This window comes from Haliaeetus leucocephalus, unplaced genomic scaffold (assembly GCF_000737465.1).
Source record: "Haliaeetus leucocephalus isolate CR32 unplaced genomic scaffold, Haliaeetus_leucocephalus-4.0 Scaffold555, whole genome shotgun sequence".
Lineage (NCBI taxonomy): Eukaryota > Metazoa > Chordata > Aves > Accipitriformes > Accipitridae > Haliaeetus > Haliaeetus leucocephalus.
This window is the reverse complement of record NW_010972991.1, coordinates 12,623,139-12,642,449: the sequence shown is the minus strand read 5'-3', so window position 1 is coordinate 12,642,449 and position 19,311 is coordinate 12,623,139.

The following is a 19,311-nucleotide window of genomic DNA, read 5'->3' as shown; positions in this document are numbered from 1 at the left end:
CTTTGTGAGTGCTGCTGGGGTTTATGTGGGTGCCAGGAAGAGCACTGCTCTTTGTGTCAATCTGCGTAGCTGGAACTCCATGCATTGTGTTTATGTGTACCTATATTTTTGGTGTACATGCTCAGACTTGCTGCCATCTGGACATCCAAAGGGGAACAGCAGCAAACAGACTGGGGAGGAGAACTCCCAAGTCACAGGTTTGGCCTGGCCCAAAGAATATTAAAAAGTACGCATATATTACTCATTAAATAAAAAAAATCCCTGTTCTTTAATTTAAATGAAAACTACAGTCTAAGAATTGGCAAGAAAATAGGTAACATATTTGTAGATTAAGACTTTCCATTCCTGAAAATGTAGACCACTTTAAACCTGGTTTTGGGAGTTAGTGAAAATTTTGAGTCAGTACTATGCTACTAATTAGACAGTAACATCTGTTGAAAAAAACTGACTTGTAAAAACTGACTGCGCCTGGTTTGGATTGTGACATTCCTAACACTGCGTATCTTTAGAAAAGATTCATTTTATCCAATGTATTTAAAACAATGGACAATGAAACTTTAAAGCTTGAAATGTAGGGGATTTGCACCTGAATAACTAATATTGATGTGCTGAAGCAGATAGAGGAGGTTATGTTTTTTTCTCATAATACTGGTCTTTGACCATCAGTTACAGCAAATCATAAATAAAATCCCCAGGCTTCAATTCAGACAGTTTTACCTTTTTTCTTTTCAAAACAAGGTTGTAAAGAGGGCTTAAGAGACAGAGAAAGTATCTAGATACAGTATGTTTTAGCAACGTTATTATCACATATGACATTCTAACCAGATATGTGGAATAGAAAAAAAAATAATTTTGTGGAAGATCTCAGATATTTTCACAGGTAGATGATGTTTGAAGTAGAGTATTTTATAGATCCACTCCCTAAGGTTTCTAGTTTTGTTTTTAAGCCATAAGATTTATTACTACCTTGCTAAGGTAATGACTAGTTCTGTATAGTATATATTTTTTGCTGCCTTAACCTTCTTTTTTTTTGCTAGTGTCCTCTTATAAGACAGATTTCCCTTTTTCCTAGTCGTCCTGCCTGTCTTTCTCTCCACATGTTCCAGCTCAGTTCATTTTCATGACCACAGAGAACCCAAACTGTATACAGAATTTCAAATGAGTTCTCAGTGGTCCCGTTTATAACAAAGTAGTACTTCTCAATTCCTAATGTAAGTATCTGCCTTAGAGTATTCTGACTATATGATCTGCTTTCATCAACAAGTACACCACATTTCCAGTTAATGAGCACAACAGCTTATAGCATTTTTAATAAACCCTATGATTATAAATTTGCATTTCTTATAATTAATTTTTATCCTGTTTCTCCAGTTGTTTCTCTTCTGTGATATCCTGTTTTTCCTCTGTATTGATAAAGTGTCTCAACTTGGTGCCATCTGCAAATTTAATCGCTACACTACTAATTTTTGTGCCATGGTGACTAACTGAAATATTGACACAAAACCAGATGAATCCTTGTAGATATTTTCAGATATTTTTCTCATTCCAAGCTGATACTTTACCTTCTAATGCTACTTACTAAGCCATCTCCTCATATTTCATCTATGGATCTTGGTCTTCCTTAGTTTTATTAACCATTTTGCACACTTTTCAGTAGTAAATGGTTTCACTGACGTTCAGACAGATGAGTCCCAAAATATTTGAATTATTTAAAAAAACCCCTTTTTAGTCCTGCCTGTCTCAAATTACTTTCTCTTTTAAAATCTGCTTTAAAGCATCACATATTGTTACACTAGATTTATAATTTGGAATTGTCAAAATCACATTACCTGTCTTTTGAAATACATTTACTGCTCTACATTTCTAGGCTATTAACCAGACTTGATCAATCTATAAACAGATTACTCTGTTATTTTTCCTCTTTGCTTGGAATACAGATACCAGACAACAGCTTTGACTAGGTGAAGTTCTAGGCCTCTTCATTTCCAAGTATCCCAAATTGTCACTTTAATCTTAAATGGAATATATTCGGAGTAATAGGTTCAGGTCATTTGATGATTCTAAGCAAATATTCTGTAGTCAGAGAAATCTAAGGATAGTAGGGCTCTGAAAATAAACAGAGAGGAAAGCAACATAGGCAGAACATTTCTGCTCAGGCTTTACCACTGCTGGACCACAGATAAAGCCAGAGAAAAAGATCAGGAAGAAAAAAAAAAATTCTGGAGATGCTACAATCTTTGTCTTGACTTTTGTCAATATTATAAAGGGTATCTGGCTTATGTAAGCCTTCTGATAAGATACAGTGATAATATATATTTAAACTGATTTTTTGGTTTGCATTTTTGTAGTGTCCTCACAGCCTATAAAGTTTTAAGTTACAGTTGGTAATTTCTCCTGAAGAAAGAAAAAAACCCAACCTTTTGATCTGAAGGAAGAGATGTGGAAGAATGGGCGTCTTAACCTTACACTACTGTTCAAGGAAACTATCAGTATCTGTGTCTGTCAGTTGTCTTACCAACCAAGCAGTAAATGTACGCATGGACTGTCCAAGCCATGTTTAAAAGAGAAGGGCAATAATTAAGTAACAGAGAAAACTATCTATCATATAGTGGATTTGCACAGGAAATATTTTTTGTGGGCAAGCTTCTGATGCCAGTACACTGTACCTCTGTTCAGCTTTCTTATTTAAATCCCTGAATCTCTTATTCTTTTCCATACGTGGTGGGTTGACCCTGGCTGGACACCAAGTGCCCACCAAAGCCGCTCTATCACTCCCCCCCCTCAGCTGGACAAGGGAGAGAAAAATATAATGACAGGCTCACATGTAGAGATAAGGACAGGGAGAGATCGTTCACCAATTACCATCACAGGCAAACCAGGCTAGACTTGGGGAAATTAATCTAATTTATTACCAATCAAATCAGAGTAGAATAGTGAAGAAATAAACCCAAATCTCAAAACACCTTCTTCCCACCCCTCCCTTCTTCCCGGGCTCAACTCCACTCCCAGTTTTCTCTACCTCTTCCCTGCCAGCAGCGCAGGGGACAGGGAATGTGGGTTAGGGTCAGTTCATCACACCTTGTCTCTGCCGCTCCTTCCTCCTCAGGGGGAGGACTCCTCACACTCTTCCCCTGCTCCAGCATGGGGTCCTTCCCACAGGAGACAGTCCTTCATGAACTGCTCTGCATGGGTCCTTCCCACGGGCTGCAGTCCTTCAGGAACAAACTGCTCCACCATGGGTCCCCTGTGGGTCCACAGGTCCTGCCAGGAGCCTGCTCCAGCACGGGCTTCCCACAAGGTCACAACCTTCTTTGGCTACTCCTAGGCTAGCGGGGCGCAGACCTGCATGGCTGAGCAAGGTGAGCAGGGCAGCTCTGGGGGCAGCAGATGGAGCCAGCCAAGAGTCCAGTGTTCACCCTACACACCCATAGCGCAGGCAGGTTCAAGCTCAAGACAGAAAGGAAAGTCTGGGGCCCAGGTCAGAGATATGAGACCAAGCTCAAGGCAAAGTTGCCATGTTGGTTAGACAGAGACCAAGGGTGAGATCTTGAATGTGGAAGCAAGCCCAAAGGAGAAGAGGGGCTGAACTCTGCTGAGGCATCACAAAGCCTGCCACTTCCACATGCCTTGAGCTGGCCATCAGCTCAATCCACCAAAGATCCAGCTGAGGTGAATGCACTCACAGCCCTAGCACGTGATCAGTTTTCTAAAGGAAGACTCTCCAAAACCTGTGAGCCATATTTTAACAAATTAAAACCTTTTGTAAAGCTGTTCTATTATCCTAATCTTTTGAGAAATCTTGAAACATTTTAGTGCATTGCTAAGTAAAATTTCTTAAGAGAAAAAGCAGTATCAGAAAATGCATGCTTGAGGTAAAGTTATAGCACTGTGGCTTATGCATTTTTAGTGTTTTTATTTTTATTTTTTTAAGACAGCCCTTTTTGGTAATTCATCATGCAGTCAGTGCAGCTTAAACCCTCCTATTCCAAACCCCACAAGAGCACAATATACCACACATTATGAAAGAATATATATCTTTCTACAGATTTATCCTGAGCTCCTATCTACCTTCAATAGCAATTCTATAGATAGTGAGAAAACAGGTTATTTTTTATTTTTGATGACATTACCAAAAGAAGGAACAATAAAGTTTGGACAGGAGCTCTTACACAGATTTTTAAAAGAGTTCTGAACCTCATCTATTTCTTTGGGAAAGCCAAAACTTTACCATGCAGTAGGTCTGGTTAGGGAAGCCACAAGATAAATGGGAAATCCAGGTTTGTGACTTTTCTCTGTTGCAAAGGAAATGGACATATCCTGTTCCACAACACTCAACATCAATGGCCGGTATGCCTCTGTAGGAGGATTAGCATTGAAATTCAAGTCTCTGGTTTGAATTAGACAAAACAGAGCTTTTGTTATAACACTTTCCTGTTAAATATCCTCACCACTGATATGACATACTCTGGCTTCTGGACTATTTCTTATTCTCTTTCTGACTTTTTTCTGGATGCAGAATAAGAAATTTTGTAAAACCCTAAAAACTTAAGGAGACTGGAAGAAAATTCTGGCTCAGATGCCTTTGGTAACAATGAAAACAAAAACTTAAAACATTTCAAAATAGGTGCAAGAAAGATATGTGATAAAACAAGAATAAGAATCTACACTATAATCTTAACTAGAAAAACTTACTACTTACAAAGCACATACAGTACTCACAAAGGAAGGAATGAGAGGAAAAAAACTTTTGTTTTCTGAGCTTCTGTTATTGCATTTAACATATCAGTCTAGTCTTCTTTAAGGATACAATCCAGCTTCATTGAAACCTCAAAATTAAAGACAATGAAGCATTTAAAATGGATGCTATCATGCTCAATATACTGAATCTTAGAAAATAATTACTTGTCTTGCTGAGAAGACAGCTGCAGGCAATGTAACACTTCAGCATTAGAAGATATTGTCTTCCACAGACTAAATAAAAATGTAAAAGCCAGTTTCTTGCTCCATAGTAGAAAATATACAGTTTTACATCATAACTTTTGGCTTCAAATTATAAGTTAGTATCAAGGAAAATGATATGTATAACATCATCATACTGTTTAGACACTATTCATGGTCCCGTGCATTCAGTGGTACTGGGAAAGTAAAATGATATAATGTGCATGCAAACAGATAGTTAGATTCCTAACTAGCCTTATTACAAAACATTTATTGTGTTGGCGTGAATACAAAGGATAACATAAGATATTATAAACACGTAATATTATATCTGGCCTTTTATCAATATAGATTGTTATTCACTGGCTATTAAGGGAGTAACCTATGATTGTGGTTTCTAGATACACTAGCAAAAGTTATTCTGAAATTTGTTAAACTGCCTACATCCAAAGTTATTTGAGTACATACTTAAAACCGTTAAAATCATGTATTAAATTAAAAACATTACAGGAAAAAAACCATGTAATAGACCTCATCTTTTTTTGTTCTGACTAAGCATTTATTGTCAAGAGAAACAAATAAGTACTAACTTATTATTAATTTGTACAATGATCATAACAAAGTCACTAATTCTAGAAAATTATGTGTAGTGTAACAGATGCAACAACTGTATCACACAGCACAGAGAGCAAAATATGGAATACTCTATTAGTGTATTACAAACCTCTTGTTCTTAAAATAATTTTCATGACTCATATTTTTCCTTTTTTAGTTATTCTTTTGATATTCCCTGTAGAATTTCTATATAAAATTACTATCCATTTTAATCATTTAATTATGTCACATAACAGTGATTCCCCAAATGAAAGGCATAGTTCCTTTAGCAAGACTGTCATAACCATGTAATACTCTGTTATGATAAGGGGGCAAATTTACAAGCAGAATTGTAGGATAGGGACTAATTTACTAGGCAGTAAATTGCTGCCCTCCAATAGTGGTGTATAATTAAAGTTATTAGACTAAACATTTATCAGTTATAAACTTATCATTAACTTTTTTTAGAAGTTTTATGAGGCATTACATTGTGTTGCTTCAGCTAAAATATACCAGGAATACATACAATTCTTTTTCAAAATATTAGTCCCTGCAGTCTTTCCTAAAATGTTATTTTCAGCTCACTGGGGATTAACTGATATGTGATGAAGTACTCTTGTTTCCAGTAGCTAAGTAAAACTAGGAAAAGGTAAGGACATTAAGACTTCTAAAATATTATGTTGTCATGTAAACAATTGAGTTAGTGTTGAGAAAGGAGGGAAAGGATGATTGTGGGTCACAGGAAAGAGATTAACAATTTGGACAATAAGATAATTTATTAAAATACAATCAGTGCTATGAAACTGGTGGAGATCCCACTGTTCTGAATTATAGTCCCCTAATTAGAATGCCAACAATCAATCAAGTTCTATATTGCCATTGTATTTAAAACTTGAAAACAATTTAAGGTTTTTCAGAGATTTGCTAATTGAGTGTAAATTATGGATAGACTACAACTCTTTGAACATTCTTTTTTTGACAAATCTAGCTCAGAATGCAAATTTCACATTTCAATAGACTAAAAATATATAATTTAAGTTTTTTTTCTGACTTCTGTCGTATTCAGTCCAGTCTTGCTTGTTTTGGAAGGGTTGAAATTATGTTGAGATTAATAGGTATTTTTCTAGCAATTAATTTTAAGCACATAATTTGTTCTAGTTAATGACTCCAGGCAACCAGAAATGAATGTGTATAGTGTGACGGTGAGTATGAAGCAAGGTTTTCTTCAGATCCTTGAACATACAGCAACACCATAAAATACCGAAGTCCCATGGATTATCCAAATAGTGTCTAAAATATCTGGGAAGATCTTAGGTTTGATGGATTAGGCATTGTATATGGGTGTATTCCTGCACTAGATTTGCTAATAGAGCACTTGTCAGCCTTCGTGTTTATAGGTGGAGGTAAAGGAAATAAGGAATTGTATGTATTTCTGAGAGACACCCTGCAGAACCAATGACCATAGTTCCCCTGTTTTGTCAACCACTGTAAAATATATGCTATTCAAGGTTCTAGTGACTCCTTGGAGGCACACATCCCTACCTTTGCCTAATGAAATTGCATGTAAATTTCAATTTGCCTAGTGAAGTTGCCTGTGAAATACTATTGTTACATGCTCAGTCACTTTAGCAGGCCTTTTTTGTCCTTAAAATGCCAAAAGGCATTCAACATCACTGTCCTGAAACTATACGAATCGAATGATTCTAGGATGATCTGCAAAAGGGCACAGAAGTGACACAACTTAGATTGCAAAGGATTTTGAAGGACTTTTCCAATGGAGAAAGGAACAAGGCAAAGGCGGTACAGTTCTTTCACATATGTTTAGCAGACTCCAAAGAGCTCTAGGTTACCACTCTGAGTCTTGGAGAAAGTGAATGAGTTTTATCACTTAAAGGAGAGATTAATGTCTCTGATCACTTCTCTGGTTGGTGGATACTAGTGGACGAAAAATTGGATAAGAGCTGGCAACATGTGCTTGCAGCCCAGAAAGCCAATTGTATCCTGGGCAGTATCAAAAGAAGCATGGCCAGCAGGTCAAGGGAGATGATTCTGCCCCTCTACTCTGCTCTGGTGAGACATCACCTGGAGAACTGCATCTAGCTCTGGAGTCCTCAGCACAGGAAAGTCATGGACCTGTTAGAGTAGGTCCAGAGGAGGGCCACAAAAATGATCATAGGGCTGGAACACCTCTCATATGAAAAAAAGACTGAGAGAGTTGGGACTGTTTAGCCTGGAGAAAAGAAGGCTCTGGGGAGACCTTTTTGTAGCCTTTTAAGGTAAAGAGGGGGCTTATAAGAAAGATCCCTTCTAACCCAAACCATTTTATGATTCTATGAATCTATGATCATGAGTGGGCTAACCAATGCATGTATTTAAATGATGTCATCATTAATACTCAGAAGGGAAACCTTGGGAATATAATAGGCAACTTCATGTAAACATCAGCTCAGTTTTCAGTATCAATCAATAAAGCAAATACTAAGTTATTTGAAAAGAACAGAATCGTTATTATAAACCCACAATTTACCTCCCAATGAATACATTTTGCAGCAGTGTTGAAAGCAAGGGGAAGACTAACAAAAATAATTGACAGTATGGCATCAAAAGTATCATTGTTCACCCTGGTTTGAGCAGGAAGTTGGACTAGAGATTTTCTGATGTTCTTTCTAACTTGAACTATCCTATTATCCCATGAACTGTTATAGTCCTTCAGAAATCACCTGTAGGACAGGTGGCAGTGTTTAGCAGATGTATAAAAATATAACAAAAGCTTGGGAATCTATTAACTATTAACTGCTCTGTTTCCTTTTGGTGACTCAATTTCCTCCATTGCTGAAGTTTTTAAAACAACTTAATAACAAAGTCCAGTAATAGAGGTACGTACAGAAACCTTAGACAGGACAAAATGTAGGCAAGGAAATGAAGAGGCCAAGGTCCTGGTAAGCAGCAGTACAAAAATACAAGTAAATAAATCACTTTGGAAGCTGCAACGAGGGCATTACTTGTTAACTAGATATTCACTGAGACCAAAGTTAGACTAAAGCTCTATCACTTGGGGGATTCTGGATGAACCACTGTTAACTGGAAACTGATAAGGCCACTATGACTAGGACCTGTAGGCAAATGCTTTGTCTGTCAAGACATTTATGATCAGGTCTATGGTCTAGATTCTGGAATATGATTGCAGGGCACAGACACTGTAATTTAACAGATAGAAATGTTCCGTGCTAGGTGATGACTGGAAAGTGAGTGTTGTTATGGGTTTATACTTTTATACTTTCCATCTTGTGCAATAAGGTGTATTAATAATAATAAAGAGGAACAGAGACTGAAGGGAATAATAGAACCACTAAAATTGCTGTCAAGGAAAAGAACAGTGAAGTAATGATTTTTTTCAGGGAGCTTGGGTCTTTGAGTTATAATATGACTACAGAAAAAAAAGAGCAACAAACAACTCGAGACCCACTAGCATCCACATATTCATCTCATAAAAGGGTACTGGGGTTAAACCATCTAGAAGCTGTCTCTTCAATTACTTTAAAAGGCTAAAAGAACGATGATCTTTTTCTAAGGCCTTGTTACACTGGATAGTCCCTGCAGGTGAAAAAAGATAATCAGACTGACAAAATTCAGTGAATGGACAGTTAGTGCTCTGTACTGCACAAGCCAACAGCCTGGAGACAAGGGAGGAATGTCAAGTCCTGGTCCCAGTTTATTATTGCTTCGCTGGGCTTGTTAACTATTGCTGTTTCCAGTTGCATAACATTGATGATATTTTGGATGTCACTTGAATCTATTCCTGCATGCTCAACTCTTCTTAAATGTTTGCTTTAAGCACAGGAACAAACTGTAATCTCAATTACCACAATGTAAATCAAGAGTAACTGCAGTGCAGGCACTGGAGTGACATGGTATAAGGCTAAACTCAGCTCAGAAAGAAACTCACTGAATATATGCTGTGAATTTGTTTAAGAGTCTTTTCTGGCACAGAGTTACATGTGAAATTATCCCTGAAAAACCTTTATATAGCTATCCCATATCTCTACAGCATGTGTGTTAGTTCGTCCTCCTGCAAACAACAAAGCTATTCTTTCCTATGTTCCTGACTCATCCAGTCATTCCCCCACTCCCAGATTTTCTGCTACACTTGTGTGCTTTGTAAGGAACAGAAATGCTGAAAAAAGTCTCTAAAAATATCCCCAAGAATTTTAATACAAGAATGAGAAAGGCTTATGGATATGTTTTCCATAGGTTGTTACACTCAAAAATTTTGTTTATGGGCAAAGAGAAAGAATACTTTATATACATATAAAGCAAAGATTTTATTGCTGGTGTAATTGAAATCTAATAATTGTTAGCCATATATTTATTACAGAAGAAAATAATAATAATACACTTAAAATCATTAAATACACGTTTCTCAGCTTCTACTCCTTCTCCTGGTGTTATGCTTACCATTCCCCTGCTCCTGTATCCTAAGTTTTTTTCTGGTGTTGGTGTGTGTGGTGGATTGTTACTAGGAATTGTTAGCATCTGGAGTCCTTTAAGAAGATAGACAGATATGATGTTCATGTTGATAGTTTCTTCCTCCTCTCTCTACAGTCCACTTGGAGTAATTTTCATGTTTGGTAGCATACTCTTTCTTCAGTGGCCTGTAGCTCCAGGTTACATCCACATTGTCTATATATGGGGTTTTCTATATATGTTAGGTACATATTCTCTGTTCTGTTACCCCCAGAATTAGTTTTGTCCAACTCCAGGTCTGCATCACGGGTAAGTTCTTTATAGCCAAGGAGTGTCTAATGAAAAGCCTATGACCCATGCCTATACTCCACTCTGGTGCATCCTGTTTCTGCACTTTTCAGGGACTTTGCTATCGTATCAGGCCTGTATTTTTCTATCCTACATCACATCTGCAATGGACTGAAATGCATCAGTGGACAAGGGAAGAGCAACTGACATAATCTATCTTGACTTCTGTAAGATCTTTGATAATTGTTGTCTGCAACATTCTTACCTCTACATTGGAGAGATATAGGTTTGAAGGATGAACTATTTGATGGAGAAGAAATTGGCTGGATGGCTGCATCCAGTTACAATCGATGGCTCAACATCCAAATGGAAACCACTGAGTGGTGTCCCTCAAGGGTCCATACTAGAACCAGTACTATTTAATATCTTCATTAATGACATAGATGGTGGGATTGAGTGCACTCTTGGCAAGTTTGCACATGACACCAAGCTGAGTGGTGCAGTCAATACACTCAAGGGAAGCGATGCCATCCAGAGGGACCTTGACAAGCTTGAGGACTGGGCCCATGTGAACCTCATGAAGTTCAATAAGGGCAAGCCCAAGGTCCTGCACCTGGGCTGGGGCAACCTACAGTATCAATACAGGCTGGGGGATGAATGTGTTGACAGCAGCCCTGTGGAGAAGGACTTGTGGATACTGCTGGATTCAGACAGAGCAAGCCTGACAAACCCTTGTTCTGAGCCTTGGAATCTCAGTATAAAGTTCATAGACTGCTACTAGCAGTCACAATACTATATGACACAGTTACAGATTAACAGATGCATCTTGCAGTTCCTGCTCTGGTTTATACTTTGTGGTTTTTTGGAAGGACATCAGCAGATGATATGTGATATAATTGGATGTGTCTGTGTCACCTAAGAAAATAAGCTACCAATCTTTTTTATATTATTTGCTTTTGATTAACAGTTTTCTTTATTCTACTGGGAAAGGATCGTGTAGTCTCACTGCTTCTTGAAAAGGCAGAGAAATATAGAATGTCTGTCATTTTCTACATTTGTTCTCATGTAAAGACCACAAAAACTTAAAAAAAAAAAAAAAAAGGTAAGATTATTGGTCCCAGCCCAAAACAAGCGAGAAGAGCTACAATGTATTGGAAGAACTGCAGAATGTCAGCTTCTAAAATGTCTGCAGCTATTGAAAATTCTTTATAAAGGGCTAAGTCATGACATCTTTTTTTCTGCTGTACTCTGTTCTTGTAATTGATGTCATTTCCCCTACTCTGCTCTTTGCTATCTGCCTGCTGCATCAGGAGGAAATATTAGCTGAGATAAAGTAAGTTGAAAAGCACTGTGGAAATCAGCTAACTGATTTGGTTTCCTAAATTGGTCATAGTAGAAATTGCAGGGATAATGACAAAGCTTCACTCTTTTTGGTCATGAAAAAAGCTGCACAAAGTCGTGCTGTCAAATGTGAGTATTCACAAAAATTATCAGCATTATTAACATTCTTGATCATATCATTACACATTTGTGCTGGTTAATTAAGCAACTTTGCAAATATGTTTGCAAATAATTGCAAGTAAAACTTTCTGCCCCATGGAGAAATAAATGAATTACTAACCTGGTATTTTCAATAGTTTGATAGTGACTATGTTCCTGTGGATGTGCTATAGAAACACAGCAATGCATTCACGGTGATTTTAAATTTTTTCCAACACTTTCCATAAACAAAGTCTTAAGAAGATGGTTTTAAAAAGCAAAAGAAAATAAAGTTGAAATTCTAAAGATATAATTTCTCTAGCAGCCAAACCCCTCAGTGGACTTTCAAACCATGAATTAGGTACCTAAACAATGTGGAGGGAAGAGTTAAACATATGAGTCCTAGCCATATGCCTCCATATTAATGTTTTAGTACCTTCTCCTAGTTACATACACCTACACCACATTTTGAAATAATTAAACAGTTAACTCTTTTTCTTCAAGGTACTCCTAGATGGGGTTTACAGAGCAGTCAGACCCTGAGTAAGTATTTTGTTCTCTTCTCTCCCTGCATGAACTCTGAACCAGTTTTCATACCTTCTCATAGATTCTTTACTCATTATAATGTTATAAGGCACTCTGCTATCATCTCTTTCCCATGGAAGCAGTTCTGTTTCTATGCCATAATTAAAGACAGAGAGAGAAAAAGGCAGAGAATATCTGGCATTCCAGCAGGCTTTGCTTCACTAGATTTGAAACTGAGACAGTTGCATCCAATGTAAGTGCATTGCAAAGGCACATAGCAGCCACAGTCGTATTTTCCATAGCATCCAGTACCACAAACATTCTCTGATGAGTTGGGCAGAGGACCACCTAATTTATTGATTCTAATATACCCTACTTAATATAAAAGCATCATGTCAGTTAAAACTCCTAATAAACAGAATTTTATGTGCCAAGTTAACTTAAGCAAAGAAAATTTTAGATGATATTGCATTCTATGTGCTGCTTTGGTTTATATCATAGATCTGAATCTTTCTTAAAGGTTCAGACACAGGCAAGTAAACTGACTTAACCTTATGTGCCTGGGTTCTTATTTGGTTCCCAGTGATAGTATCTGACTTGAATACTATCTATTCTGTACATAGAATTAAATTCAGAAAATATACTCCCCCTTGCTCTGCAGATATCCAATATATGTATGTGAACCCATGCTTATTAGGATGGACAAATTTTTTGACAGCTGTGAATATAGAAAGGAATAAGCATGACAAAAAGAGAAAAAGTATTTATGATTGCATCCAAAATTCACTGATATCAATGAAAATCTGGTTGTTGACTTTTAAACTCTTTGAATTAGGTTCTCTGATGACTTAAGCTATTATTATTAATATGCATCATATATTCTCAACATTTTTTTTCTCCAGATTTTAGTATCAAAATTCTATCTGGGAAGAAAACTCATAATAATGTAACCAATCAGTTACATTTACATTGTTTGTGCCTATGCTCATTTCTGCCTTGTTCAAAATTAATTGACTGCTGTTTGCAATAAAACATATTGCAAAATATAATGGTTTGCTACAAAGCAGAATTTTTCAAATTGATTTGTCATAGTAAAATGAATTCTTTCTAGGCTTCACATGGTGAAAAAATCTGAAGAGGTGAAACGTATCAGTCTTCGTATTTAAACAGTTGCACATGTATTTTTCAATATCAGATGGGATACTGGTGACTTGTTAATAAGTGTTGACTTTAGAGTTGTTCACATAGGTAGCCTGATATAAAGCATCTGAATATTTTAATTTAATTTATTCTTCCCTCTCCTAGTTCTTTACCCTACTCCTGTATCAGGATGTGTCTGGACACCTTTCAGAGACTCTTCCCAGTACATCGGTTGGAAATAGCCCTCCTATTTTGGAGGGAAAAGAGTTCAGAACATGCAGTAGTTGAACACTTGAAGCCAATCCATGGTTTCACAGTAGTATAGATCCAGCCATCGAATCAATTTCTGCAAGTGGAAATGTCAACGAATAACTGATAAGTTCCTAATCATAAATTAGTTAATAGTGAATTAAAAAAGAATTACAATTTTTTTAACATATATAGGAAAACATGAGTCTTTTATGTTTATTCATGTATGTTTTTATCACGAGAAATAGATGTGATAACTAGATATTCTATTGGTTTTTAATATTCTCCCAGTCAAGTACGATACCAGCAGCAAAGGATCCTTGGAATGACTGCTAGCAGGTAGAAAATGAGTGAATAGAAAGAGAGGGCTAAAATTCAAAAAGGTCGATATCCCTTCACATTTCAACCAACTTTTAAAAGTTCTGCTGCTAGATAAATATATGAAAAATTATAAATAAAGCTTTAGGAGTACGTGTTCTGCGGATGTTTACCAGAAGAAATAAATGAGAATAAGCTTATTGTAGTGAACTTTACACGCTTTATTGGATCTGACCAATTCAAGTTTAGTGCAGACCCATTTGCATTGTAAATCCCAGTTCAATCTGCCTAATTTTGTTTTATTGTAATTTATTGACAGAAGACAAATTGTATGGAAAAGACTTTTTTGAAGACTAATTTTCAGCTTACTGGTGCAATGAAAAAATATATGGAAGCAACTTCTACTGTCAAACTGAACAAAAGAAAACCCAGATTAAAAGATTGTGGGTTTTACTGCAATTCAAGGAAATTTGGTCCTGAAATTTATTTTCTTTTTAAAAAAGGAAACAAAGAATTGAAGTTTTTCAACTGTTGGTTTTTTCCAGCTGAAAATTGGCCATATTCAGCAAGTAGAGCCTGAGAGAGTTGCTTTTTGTAGCAAATGTATCTGATAAAACCCCGCTTCCAACTCTGGTCTCTAGTTAATATATTTGTTCTAGGACTTTGGCCTCATTTCCTGGCTATTCCAGGATTGAGTAGCCTGTGCAGTCTTTGCCCATCTCTGTGAGCCCTAAGAAAGAATTTAGAATACTCTCACTTTACCTTTCAAGGATTAGTTTCACTATGTTTCTATTTGAATACATGTGAGGTAAACCAGTACAGCAGCAAAGAAGAACATAGACCTATTATAAAGCTGAGCTTCCTGAGGCTGTTAAGTGGCTATAAAATTTCTGACATAAAAGATAAAATATAAAAGTTCAGGTTTGCCATAGTGGTTACACTAAGATGTTCTAAAAAACATACCTAGAATTTATAGAATCTTTACTGTACTCTGCAATAACATTCTGGATTGTATAGGCGATATGGAAAAAAGTCCTCATTGTCATTTAATGGCTCCTAAGTTTGATGATTATGCAGCAAAAATGGACACGCTCTATAAGGTAGATTCCGTCTGGAGTAAAATATTTACCATGTTGGGTAAGCAGGTGGTAATTTGGAAGCCACAAGGTGATAATTTCGAAGTTGGTACAACCACATTAAAGTGCCAATATGTGTTATCAAAATCTGTTCAATATTTAAAAGTTCCTGTAATAATTCGGATTTGTATAATATTTGCTTTCTTTTTCAGGAATGTAAAAGGAATTTAATCCTGTACTTCATCAAAACTTTGGCTGTACAACAGCAGCAGTATCTACGTTTGAAGCAACCAACTTTAGGAGCAGAGTCCATTTCATAGGAAATAGTAAGTAGGTGAGAAAGCCAGCAGACTGTAAGATGGAGATATATAACACAGCCAATAGGAAAATTTCAAAAAGGGTAAGGTCCAGGTAAACTGTACGGAGTTCAGGTTTATAGCCAAAATAATTACTGTCAATATGTTTTGATATATTAAGGTGTCACAAAATGAAGCCAAAACCTACTCAATGTCATGAGCATCACAACTCTCCAATACAGATTAAAAAATAAAAAAAAGTATGCTAAATTATATTTCAAATAGTTCTTCCTTCTTGAATCATCCTTAAGTTATTCCTCTAAGCCAGAAAATGGTATTCATTGCATGAGAACTTAAATCACTTCATCAGGAGACACTAAGATAGCTCCACAACAGAAAGTCCAGTAATCTTATGGAACAAGTATTGACAAAGGAGATACGAATACAGATTCCAACCTTTCAGATGGAAATGGTCCCTGAACATGTGTCTTCCTTATCCAGAAAGGTCTGTAGCCTCTGGTCCATAATAAGCACTAGCAGGTTTTGCAGTGATTAATTTTACACTGATATATGAAAAAGTATTAAATTATTTAAATGAAATGTTAAAAGATCTGCTTTCAAAGATCACTTCATTCTTCAACTCATATTTTCAAATCTCTTCAGATGCCTAAGATTGATACTTGTGTAAATTTACCTACTGCTCACCACCATTTTTTGGAATTTCACCACTGTGTTCCTTCTAAGATCCTGCTGAAGTACTTATACGGAACTTAGGAAGACCTTGTAGTCTGCTAAAACTCCCAAGCTCAAGTCAATGTCCTGGAAGATCTAAATAAGTATTTAGAAATCAGATATCCTCTCAGATGTTTCAACAATGAGGCTAATCCTGGTAGGCTTGCTAAGCCAAAAAGGTAATTGGGAAAGAGAGAATATAAGAATGAATAGTTAAGCCAATGTTTAATAGCTGTGTCACTAGGATTTCTGACTGATTTGAAACAGACATCTGAAATTACATCCTTGGACAAATGTTTATCTCCATTGTTGATGTTGGGTATATAGATTTGACCCTCTGATGCTGGAGGAATACTAGAGCACGAACCACTGAAATGTGAATGAAGGAGCAGGTCTGAATTGAAAGATAGTCATCTTAGGACAGATTTACCTTAACTTTATCATGGAGTGAAATTGCCACACTGCAATTAGATGAAGCTAGATGAAGTTCTTTCATTGCCTGACTCTGGATCAAATTCTAACAATACAATAATAAATATTTCTGATAGAGAAAACTAATATATATTAGTCAGTGAACTTCAGTGACGAGGCATAGAAAACCAGCTGAACACAGTTCATTGGAACCAAAATGGTGGAATTAGATCTCAGGAATGGCAGGAAAGTTCATGAGGACTTGAGACTAAGCTGCATAAAAAGTGACTATTTAATGAGATTTATGTAATCATAACTTCAAAGCAATTTAAGAACATAAAGAACATAAAAATCTAAGAGTGTAAATATCTTTAATGACTGGATAATAGGCATATATGCTCATTTTTTGATTACTGAAGAGGTATAAAAAACCTCACAAAATATTTCTGGAAGACCAAATTAATTAGGTTTTCACAAATTTATTTTTTCAGGTTTATAATTTTTTAGAACTCAGAAATGTTTGTGCTATTTCAGCTTTAGGAATTAGCTGAGCTTAGCACACACTGTCTCTTAGTCCAGTTTAAAATTACTTAAAACTTTTCTATTGTGGCTGAAGATAAAAGGTTGTAGGGTTTTTTTATTTCTTAGGAACAAGTGTCCTGGTTTCAGCTGGGATAGAGTTAATTGTCTTCCTAGCAGCTGGTACAGTGTTATGTTTTGAGTTCAGTATAAGAAGAATGTTGATAACGCTGATGTTTTCAGTTGTTGCTAAGTAGTGTTTAGACTAAAGTCAAGGATTTTTTCACCTTCTCATGCCCAGCCAGCAAGAAAGCTGGAGGGACACAAGAGGTTGGCACAGGACACAGCCAGAGCAGCTGACCCAAAGTGGCCAACAGGGTATTCCATACCATGTGAAGTCACATCTAGTATAGAAACTGGGGGGAGTGGGGGTGGGGGGATCGCTGCTCAGGGACTAACTGGGTGTCGATCGGTGGGTGGTGAGCAATTGCACTGCACATCATTTGTACATTCCAATCCTTTTATTATTGCTGTTGTCATTTTATTAGTGTTATCATTATTAGTTTCTTCTTTTCTGTTCTATTAAACCATTCTTATCTCAACCCACAAGTTTTATTTCTTTTCCTGATTTTCTCCCCCATCCCACTGGGTAGGGGGGGAAGTAAGTGAATAGCTGCATGGTGCTTAGTTGCTGGCTGGGGTTAAACCACGACACAAGTGACAGGTAGTTTTGCAAATCAGGTGATGCATAATAGTTTAAGTTTTAGTCACTGGATCATATGTCTGAGCACCTGCCTTCTTGTCTCACATGCACTACTATACTATTTGTTCATCCTCATTAAAAATGACCATACATACCATCTCAAAGTCCAGCAACTGCCTGAGTTACTTATGCAATATGCTTGGCACTATGCATATTAAAAGAAACAGACAATTGATAAAATTCTGATCCTGTTATGCCAAGATATTTTAGAAAGAGAAGACCAAAACAGGATTTACAATTTTTGTTTAGGAGAGCAAATAAACACATTGTGACCATATAAAATAAAAATATATCTGGAGAGAGGATGAATTGAAGTACTGAGATTAAGGAGTGCAAACGTAACTGTTGTAGGAAACTTGGGTTTCCTGAAAAGAAAGACCAAGAAATATTCTATGCATATGAGAAAGGCCTTTAACAAGGCTTGAAACATGAATCATTAAGGATTTCAGTTAATGTGACACTGACTCTCTGGGAGGATGAGTATTCCTAGAGTTATGATATACTTTCATAGATTTCTGAGAAATCTTCAAAACCAGAGGCTTTTAGTGACACGACTTTAAAAAATGAACTATTCTGTATGAATAAATAGAAGCTGATAATTTTATTAATTATTTTGATTTAACTGTCAACTCTTAAGAAATTTTCTGACATCTATTAAAGTACCTTGAAAGTTTACAGAAAGACACATTTCAGAAATACAACAGGAGGTAGAATGGTATTTAAAACGAATATTGGTCTGAAAACAATGACCTGCTTGTTGACTGTTCAGATACCTCAGTGATTAGTCTTATAAAACCTTTCTTCATTTAGGAGAAAACAATGGAAGTTTGGAAGTATTTATAGAAATATTGTCAAACCAATATAAAAATTAAATAAAATAAATACTCTAAGGGGAAAAAAATTACCAGAAAAGATGAAAAGGTGCAAAATGGCATCAGGCACAGGAATGAACCATAATTAAAGTATAAATAAGATTAATGAATGTTGAAACGCAAATGTGAAATAATATCTAGTGGAAGGTTTTGTTTAGGTTCACAGCCCATTGAGCTTTTTTGTAGGATAAGCTGATAGACTGAAGAAGGAAACCCTTCCCTTGTACATATTCTATGAATAATTTATTCTTTCTACAAAAACTTTATAAATATTGTACAAGGTTTGTCACTTCTTTCATATATGTTTTAGTCCTTGCCTTATATGAAGTCCATAACAAATTGCTGTGGATCTGAATGAACAGGACTGTTTTTCAGCCATAAAATTTTGAAATTTTCTTATTCAGTTTTATAACAGTTCAATGTCATCTGCATTACTTGAACTATATGAAGAATTTTACTTTTGTCAAAGAGAACTGAAAAAAAAAATCAACATAAAATATATATATATGAAAACTGATGTTGCCAAACTTTCTTTAAAAAACTTTATCTGTATCTTTACTGCATCTTCTTTGGTAAGGAAAGGGAATCAACATTATACTGTTACAGATGCACAACTAACCAAGTCCAACAGGTGTTAAAACTCAGAT